General features: G+C 49.2%; 1 protein-coding gene across 1 annotated transcript in view; it reads left to right on the top strand.

Annotated features, from left to right (window-relative positions):
• The first annotated feature begins 447 nt into the window (after window positions 1-447).
• The window catches only part of P2RY2 (purinergic receptor P2Y2), a 31,178-nt gene continuing 22,608 nt past the window's right edge, over window positions 448-9,017 (top strand). The window contains exon 1 of the mRNA XM_033145969.1: window positions 448-639. The gene's annotated coding sequence lies outside the window, so the exon portion shown is untranslated. The remainder of the gene's footprint in view (window positions 640-9,017) is intronic.

Below are 9,017 nucleotides of genomic sequence, written 5' to 3'. Positions count from 1 at the left end.
AAAGATGGAGGGCACAAGGAGAAGGGGAAGACAGAAGATGAGATGGTTGGACAGTGTTCCCGAAGCAACTGGCATGAGTTTGGCCAAACTGTGGGAGGCTGTGGAAGACAGGAGTGCCTGGCATGCTCTGGTCCATGGGGTTACAAAGAGTCGGACATGACTGAACAACAACATACGGACCTTTGTGAAATATGGGCTGGGAAATCCGGCTTGTTTCCTACGAAGGCGTTTGACCCAGAGCCGTTTGGCTCTACTCTGACACAGCTGGCGGCAACTTCATCTTTGCAGAGAGAGAGAGAGAGAGAGAGAGAGGGCAGCCTCTTCTGTACTCTTCCCCACCCAGGGGCCAGTCTGGGCAGGCCAGTTCGCAGCACCAGGCACGCCCTCTCTGCCTCCACTCCGGTTGCTTCTGCGTCTCTTTTGCAAACCGAGACAGAAACAAGCGAAGGGTTGGAAAGAGACAAGCGCGAGGGAGAAAGAGAGAGAAGCAAGCCAAGGAGAGGCGGGTAGAGGGGGTTGGGGTGTTGTATTTCCCGGCGATTCCTCCTCCTCCTCCTGCTTTTATCAGGGAAAGGAACTGAGCATGGAAAACGAAAGAGACCCGGCATCGTGAGATTCTCCCCGGGAAAAGCAGAAACTGTAAGTTGCGGGTGGGTGTGTTTGCAGTTTGCGGAATAGCTCGCGGGAAACGTCTCTCGGTGCATTTCTGACACACTCCAGCAGCAAGGAGTTCCAGAGGTCAGGCACTCCGTGAAAAACTTCCACCCTCCTCACACAGAAGTGCTCCCCTTGATCCTATCTGGGGTCTTTTCCTTCTCTCTCTCTCTCTCTTTCTCTCTCTCTCTCCCCCCCCCCCATGTTTGTGATAACTTAATCCCTCCTGGGATGTTGATCTCCCCCTCTTGCGCTATTTTTAGTTTCCTGTTTTGTCCACCGCCGGTTTTAAATAGGTTGTGACCTGCTCGGGAGATGGGACCCAACACCTAGATCGGTTTGCAGCCTGGACACTTAAAAAAAGCAAACAATTAAAGGGCCATTAAAAAAAAAATATCTTTTTGAAAATAAGGTCATGCCATCAGCCCTTGCGGGTTCAAAGTGGTATATGAACAGATTTAGAAAAAAAGCCTTTTGGGTAATTGCAACATAGGTCACATTTTGCACGATAACGTGATTTATTTCATGATGATTCATGGTTTATTTATGATGCACAAGTGTGGGTTCCCCCCCCCTTTTTTAATGTTGCTGGCTGCTTCCTTTTGAGTAAGCATGAATAAACTCTGGCGTTAGGTTCTTGCAATGGGGTGGGGGGGGGGTTGTTACACCATTGCACTCCCCGCTCACCACAACCCTGTGAGGTAGGCTTGACAGGTTGACTTGCCCGAGGCTTCCCAATAAATAGCCTGCATGTCTGACCAGGATTTGAACCCGGTGCTTCTGAGCCCAGTGTTGTATTGGTTGTCAAGTGTGGGTGGGCTAGGAAGCAGAGGTGTGGGTGGAGATTAGTTGGAAAGATCTGGACATCAATAAATCCGAACAAAAAGTTATTCAGCTGTTAGCTATTTGATGAGTCAAATCAAATCCTTTACTAATCTCTGTGGAGCCACTGTGAGGGCACAGGCGGACCTTGGAAAAACACGTTTCGGAAGAGTATTTTGTGATTTCTTATTGTGCTACCTCCCTGTTCAGCTCAGGGTGTTTGGGTTTGCGAGGAGATGTTGTTTCTTCATTTTTACTGTATTGGGATTTTTGTCCAGGCTGAGAGTTTAAAATATATTTACTTGACCTGCTCAAGTGACACGGACACCCATAGTTTGCAGGAGTCAGGGATTTCCTCTTTCTGTATGAACCCTAATTCCCCAGATTCCCAGCTTTCTTTAAACAAAAAAACTTCCTAGTATTTGTGAGCCTGAGATTTGAGGCAAAATGTGCTGACGCTGTTACGATCATTTGTGTGTGTGTGGAAAAACTAGCTTACTCCTCACTTTCAGTGTTTGGTTTCCCCCCAAAATAATAATTCCTGGCGACACCCATGGTTCTAAGGATGGTCTAAGATCCAGGCACAGAAATAATATTGCAGCATTCCGTCAAACACGCAGCACACAGCCCCTATAGAATAGGGCAGGCTCTGCCAACTCAGTCTCCTCCAGACGTTTTGGACCCATCAGCCTCAGCCAGCACAAAACATCTGGGGGGCACCGGGTTGGTTAAGGCTTTGAGGGTCTTTTGTTTTCGTTTTACAGCTGAGGGATGTATAAATTTGATCAAACGAACAAATAAATAAATTCAAGGATGACACGCTCGACCACAGGTTTGTCACAAACTGCACATAGACGTCTCCGCAAATTAGTAGGTTTTCCCAGTAGTGATGTACGGAAGCGAGAGCTGGACCATCAAGAAGGCTGATCGCCGAAGAATTGATGCTTTTGAATTCTGGTGCTGGAGGAGACTCTTGAGAGTCCCATGGACTGCAAGAAGATCAAATTTATCCATTCTTAAAGAAATCAGCCCTGAGTGCTCACTGGAAGGACAGATCCTGAAGTTGAGGCTCCAGTACTTTGGCCACCTCATGAGAAGAGAAGACTCCCTGGAAAAGACCCTGATGGTGGGAAAGATGGAGGGCACAAGGAGAAGGGGACGACAGAGGATGAGATGGTTGGACAGTGTTCTTGAAGCTACTAACATGAGTTTGGCCAAACTACGAGAGGCAGTGAAGGATAGGCGTGCTTGGCGTGCTCTGGTCCATGGGGTCACGAAGAGTCGGACACGACTGAACGACTGAACAACAACAAGCATGCATCCTGCACCAGACAGAAGGAATTCGAGCTAAGCTCTTATTTACTTAGTGTAGTACAAGGTGTTCAATGGGAGCCAGTCTCCTTTAATTCCCTTGTAGCATGCGCTGCTGGAGGCACAACTTGAACTATTAAGCACATGTTTCCCTGCATCCCAGAAAGCCAGAATGAAACGATGCCACACAGCAGCATCTAGCTTCTAAAACTTCCGGGTAGGGCTGGGTGAGGCCCCCCCTGCCCATGAAACCCTGGAAAACCTCTGCCAGTCTGGGTAGACAATGCCGAGCTGGGTGGAGCAACAGCCCCGGCTCCTTTTCAAATGGAGCTTCCTATGTATTTAAAGCACAATTGTGTTTTGGAATGTCAAAAGCAATTGGCTCTGTGCTTGCAAAATGATCCGATCCAGTTTCGAGCGAGTCTTAACGCCCAGCGGGCAATCAAAATAGGCGCAGGTGGCATGTTAGCTACAGGACTGGGAACAAACCTCGTCCTCATTGTTATACGTGCAGGAAATAGTTACTTTGCTTGCTTTCATAGAAGGATGAAAGGAAGGATCAGGTGACTCCATAGAACACATCAACACACAAACACAAAAACATCCCTTGCTTTGGAAACCTTGGCTTGACCCCCCCCCCCACCTTGTCTTTTCATTTGTTTATCATTGAAGCCAAACCTGGTTTTGTTCTTGCGAGACGTGGATTTGCTTGGAGTTGTCACGGTGCCGTCAATCTCTTAATTTGTTTGCGGCGAGGGCGAGGGGAAGGTTTGCGCAGAAACGAGGATACCCGCAGGAACTGAATTCACTTTAAAGTACTACACTTGGGCAAAAAAAAATGAAAGGCACAAATACAGGATGGGTGACACCTGGCTTGAGAGCAGTACATGTGAAAAGGATCTAGGAGTCTTGGTAGACCATAAACTTGACATGAGTCAACAGTGTGATGCAGCAGCTAAAAAAGCCAATGCGATTCTGGGCTGCATCAATAGGAGTATAGCATCTAGATCAAGGGAGGTAATAGTACCACTGTATTCCGCTCTGGTCAGACCTCACCTGGAATACTGTGTCCAGTTCTGGGCACCACAGTTCAAGAAGGATACTGACAAGCTGGAACGTGTCCAGAGGAGGGCAACCAAAATGGTCCAAGGCCTGGAAACGATGCCTTATGAGGAACGGCTTCGGGAGCTGGGTATGTTTAGCCTGGAGAAGAGAAGGTTAAGGGGTGATAGGATAGCCATGTTCAAATATATAAAAGGATGTCATATAGAGGAGGGTGAAAGGTTGTTTTCTGCTGCTCCAGAGAAGTGGACACGGGGCAATGGATTCAAACTACAAGAAAGAAGATTCCACCTAAACATTAGGAAGAACTTACTGACAGTGAGAGCTGTTCAGCAGTGGAATTTGCTACCAAGGAGTGTGGTGGAGTCTCCTTCTTTGGAGGTCTTTAAGTGGAGGCTTGACAGCCATCTGTCAGGAATGCTTTGATGGTGTTTCCTGCTTGGCAGGGGGTTGGACTGGATGGCCCTTGTGGTCTCTTCCAACTCTATGATTCTATGATTCACTTCTTGCAAACTCCAAAGCAAATTCTACGCTGGCTGTTGCTCAGATATGGCCAGAGGTGGCACCAACGCCTGGCATTTGGGGGCAGCTGTTGGGGCCTCTGGACGCAGGTGGTGCTGTGGGTTAAACCACAGAGCCTAGGGCTTGCCGATCAGAAGGTCGGCGGTTTGAATCTCCGCGACGGGGTGAGCTCCCGTGGCTCGGTCCCTGCTCCTGCCCACCTAGCAGTTTGAAATCACGTCAAAAGTGCAAGTAGATAAATAGGTACCGCTCCGGCGGAAAGGTAAATGGTGTTTACGTGCACTGCTCTGGTTCGCCAGAAGCAGCTTAGTCATGCTGGCCACATGACCCGGAAGCTGTACGCTGGCTCCCTCGGCCAGTAACGCGAGATGAGCGCCACAACCCCAGAGTCGGACATGACTGGACCTAATGGTCAGGGGTTGGGGCCTCCAGTGCCCCCAGCAGGGCACAAGGCCATGCCTGTCTTAATCCCACCCACCCCCCTTTAAATTCTTTCCTGGCCCTGCAGTCAGTGCTGGATTAACCCCTGTGGAGGCCTCTAGGCAATTGAAATCTCGGAGCGCCCCTCGCAAATGATCCGCTAATACGTTTTTTTGTTTGAGCTTTCAAGATCAAATCAATATTACTCTGATCTGTTGCCACAGGACCCCTAAAGGACATGGGGCCCATAGGTCAGTGCAGTGCCTTCTCTACATATTTGGTAGGGATGTGAGTGGCGCTGGGGTTTAAACCACTGAGCCTCTTGGGCTTGCCGATCGGAAGGTCAGAAGTTCGAATCCCCACAACGGGGTGAGCTCACATTGCTCTGTCCCAGCTCCTGCCAACCTAGCAGTTCGAAAGCACACCGGTGCAAGTAGATAAATAGGTACTGCAGTGGCAGGAAGGTAAACAGCATTTCCGTGCGCTCTGGTTTCCTCACGGAGTCCCGTTGCACCAGAAGCGGTTTAGTCCTGCTGGCCACATGACCCGGAAAGCTGTCTACGGACAAACGCCGGCTCCCTCCGCCTGGAAGCGAGACGAGCGCCGCAACCCCATAGTCGCCTTTGACTGGACTTAACCATCCAGGGGTCCTTTACCTTACCTTTACCTGCCTATTTCAGCACTGCCTGAAACTGATGGGATTCATGCCACAGTCCCTACAATAGCTTTCACCCACATGGTGAAGTTTTGGACCACAACTCCCACCTGGTGCCAGTCCTGAAATCCTTTCCCAGTCCACTCCAGTAACATGTGAGTCATAATAACAGTGATGTGTAGATGTTGCAAAGCGGGGGAGACCTTTGCACCCAAGACACTGCTCTCCTGGTCCCTTTGCTCTCTAAGCAGCTCTGGGCAGCCCCAGCTTGAAAGGGACTTTGCCCCCCTGGCAACCAGCAGCATCGTAATCTGAAGCAAGACACACTTCAGCTGCTTATTGGAGCACAGCGTCCGAGAGGGCAGACTCAGGTTAGTGGGGCAGTGCCCCATTGGCACTAATGACCCCAATTCACTAGGTAGCAGCATGCCTTTCAGTGTGCGATGCTTGCCATGCTTGCCTACAGACCCTCTCGTGTGCCAAGATCGGCTGAGGGGGCCCTCTTGGTAGTTCCCCCACCCTCAGAGGCCCAAAGTTGTGGTGGCAGCCCAGGAGAGAGTCTCCTCTGAGAGCCAGTGTGGTGTGGTGGTTAAGAGCGGTAGACTCGTAATGTGGTGAACCGGGTACGCGTCTCCGCTCCTCCACATGCAGCTCCTGGGTGACCTTGGGCTAGTCACACTTCTTTGAAGTCTCTCAGCCCCACTCACCTCACAGAGTGTTTGTTGTGGGGCAGAAAGGGAAAGGAGAATGTTAGCTGCTTTGAGACTCCTTTGGGATAAAGCAGGATATCAAATCCAAACTCCAACTCCTCAAGCTGGAACAAGTCCAGAAGAGGGCAACCAAAATGGTCAAAGGCCTGGAAACGATGTCTTATTAGAAATGGCTTAGGGAGCTGGGTATGTTTAGCCTGGAGAACAGAAGGTTAAGGGGTGATAGGATAGCCATGTTCAAATATATAAAAGGATGTCATATAGAGGAGGGTGAAAGGTTGTTTTCTGCTGCTCCAGAGAAGAGGACACGGGGCAATGGATTCAAACTACAAGAAAGAAGATTCCACCTAAACATTTGGAAGAACTTCCTGACGGTAAGAGCTGTTCGACAGTGGAATTTGCTGCCAAGGAGTGTGGTGGAGTCTCCTTCTTTGGAGGTCTTTAAGCAGAGGCTTGACAGCCATCTTTCAGGAATGCTTTGATGGTGTTTTCTGCTTGGCAGGGGGTTGGACTGGATGGCCCTTGCGGTCTCTTCCAACTCTAGGATTCCTCCTCCTCCTCCTCCTCCTCCTCCTCCTCCTCCTCCTCCTCTTCTCCTCCTCCTCTGTGGCCCCTAAGCAGTGGGACTCCCCCCCACAAAGGGGCACTGGGCACCTTCATTGTACAGCTTTCGGAGGATGCTGAAGACACACCTGGCTTTTGACGTTTGTGGTCTACGTTTTTAAGACTCACCTGATTTTAATGGTTGTAAGTTGTTTTAAATTGTTTTTTTTAAAAAAATATTGTACTTGTTTTACCCTAACCTGCCCTGGGACCTTAGGGTAAAGGGATCGATAGATAGATACAGTCGTACCTTGGTTGTTGGACAGAATCTGTTCCGAATGTCCGTCCGCCTTCCGAAAACGTTCGACAACCAAGGTGCGGCTTTCAATTAGCTGCAGGAGCATCCTGCACACAACTGGAACCCGCGGAAGCAGCGCTGGACATTCAGCTTCCAAAGAACGTTTGCAAAACGGAACACTCACTTCTGGGTTTGCAGCATTCGGGAGCCGAAACGTTCAACTCCCAAGGCGTTCGGCTTCTGAGGTACGACTGTACATAGATACATAGATAAACAGGCCTTTTTAAATGTATGTATCTACAGCATTCGGGTTTGCAGCATTCAGGAGCCAAAATGATCAACTCCCAAGGCGTTTAGCTTTTGAGGTTGTTGTTGTTCAGTCGTTCAGTCGTTTCCGACTCTTCGTGACCCCATGGACCAGAGCACGCCAGGCACGCCTATCCTTCACTGCCTCTCGCAGTTTGGTCAGACTCATGTCAATAGCTTCGAGAACACTGTCCAACCATCTCATCCTCTGTCGTCCCCTTCTCCTTGTGCCCTCCATCTTTCCCAATATCAGGGTCTTTTCCGGGGAGTCTTCTCTTCTCATGAGGTGGCCAAAGTCTTGGAGCCTCAACTTCAGGATCTGTCCTTCTAGTGAGCACTCAGGGCTGATTTCTTTGAGAATGGATAGGTTTGATCTTCTTGCAGTCCATGGGACTCTCAAGAGTCTCCTCCAGCACCATAATTCAAAAGCATCAATTCTTCGGCGATCAGCCTTCTTGATGGTCCAGCTCTCACTTCCATACATTACTACTGGGAAAACCATAGCTTTAACTATACGGACCTTTGTCGGCAAGGTGATGTCTTTGCTTTTTAAGATGCCGTCTAGGTTTGTCATTGCTTTCCTCCCAAGAAGCAGGCGTCTTCTAATTTCGTGACTGCTGTCACCATCTGCAGTGATCATGGAACCCAAGAAAGTGGCTTCTGAGGTACGACTGTACATAGATACATAGATAAACAGGGTTATTTTTCCAGCCGGAACTCAGTTCTAGTACCTCTCAGGTGGGCGCCATTGCTATTAGAAAATAGCAAGGAATCCCTTCCGTTTCTCCCAAGACACATCTTTTGCAAGCGATCCTCAACAACATAGTGCATTTCTGCATGTTATAACCACTCATATAATGTTCATTTCTCTTCTTTTTTTGGTTGGACAATTGGACATGGGACCTTCTGCAAAATCCAGAGAATTACACATTGAAGACCTGGGATAGACATAGTTGGTAGACATAGCTCATAGCCTGAGGCTCTGAATCTCAGGGTTGCGGGTTCGAGCCCCACGTTGGGCAAAAGGTTCCTGCATTTCAGGCGGTTGGACTGGATGACTCTCGTGGTCCCTTCCAATTGTATGGTTCATGGTGCATTCTGGCACCTTTTTATATATAGAAAAATAGCACACTGGATAGATAGATAGATAGATAGATAGATAGATAGATAGATATGCCTATCCTAGTCTTCAGATTGGAACAGGCTAGAAATAAAAGGAAATGCAATTTCATTTCCCCTTATATAACCCCACCATTAATTCCACGCTAAGCTAATTTCCGTTGATGCCGTCTTCCTCCCTAGCTGTTTCCCCTTGAAGTTGCTTTGCCAGGATGAGGAAGGTTTAATAGTTCCTCTCTCAGACCGAACAGCTCCTCTTTCAGCCTGGCCAGACTGTTGGAGAAAAAAGAGTGAGAGATCGAGGAAGAGAAGACATTCATTGTTCCTCTTCCCTGGGTGAGGCGGGTGAGTTGGGGGCCCCCCTGCCCTTTCTCAACGGCTCGGGATTAAAATCCCGCTCTCCGTTCACAAATGCGTAAAGGTAAAAGGACCCCTGACCGTTAGATCCAGTCGCGAACGACTCTGGGGTTGCGGCACTCATCTTGCTTTACTGGCCGAGGGAGCTGGCGTGCAGCTTCCGGGTCATGTGGCCAGCAGGACTAAGCCGCTTCTGGCGAACCACAGCAGCGCACGGAAACGCTGTTTACCTTCCCGC

Source organism: Lacerta agilis, chromosome 4 (genome assembly GCF_009819535.1).
Source record: "Lacerta agilis isolate rLacAgi1 chromosome 4, rLacAgi1.pri, whole genome shotgun sequence".
Taxonomy (NCBI): Eukaryota; Metazoa; Chordata; class Lepidosauria; order Squamata; family Lacertidae; genus Lacerta; species Lacerta agilis.
The sequence above is the reverse complement of the archived record's forward strand: the minus strand, read 5'-3'. Positions and strand labels throughout refer to the sequence as shown.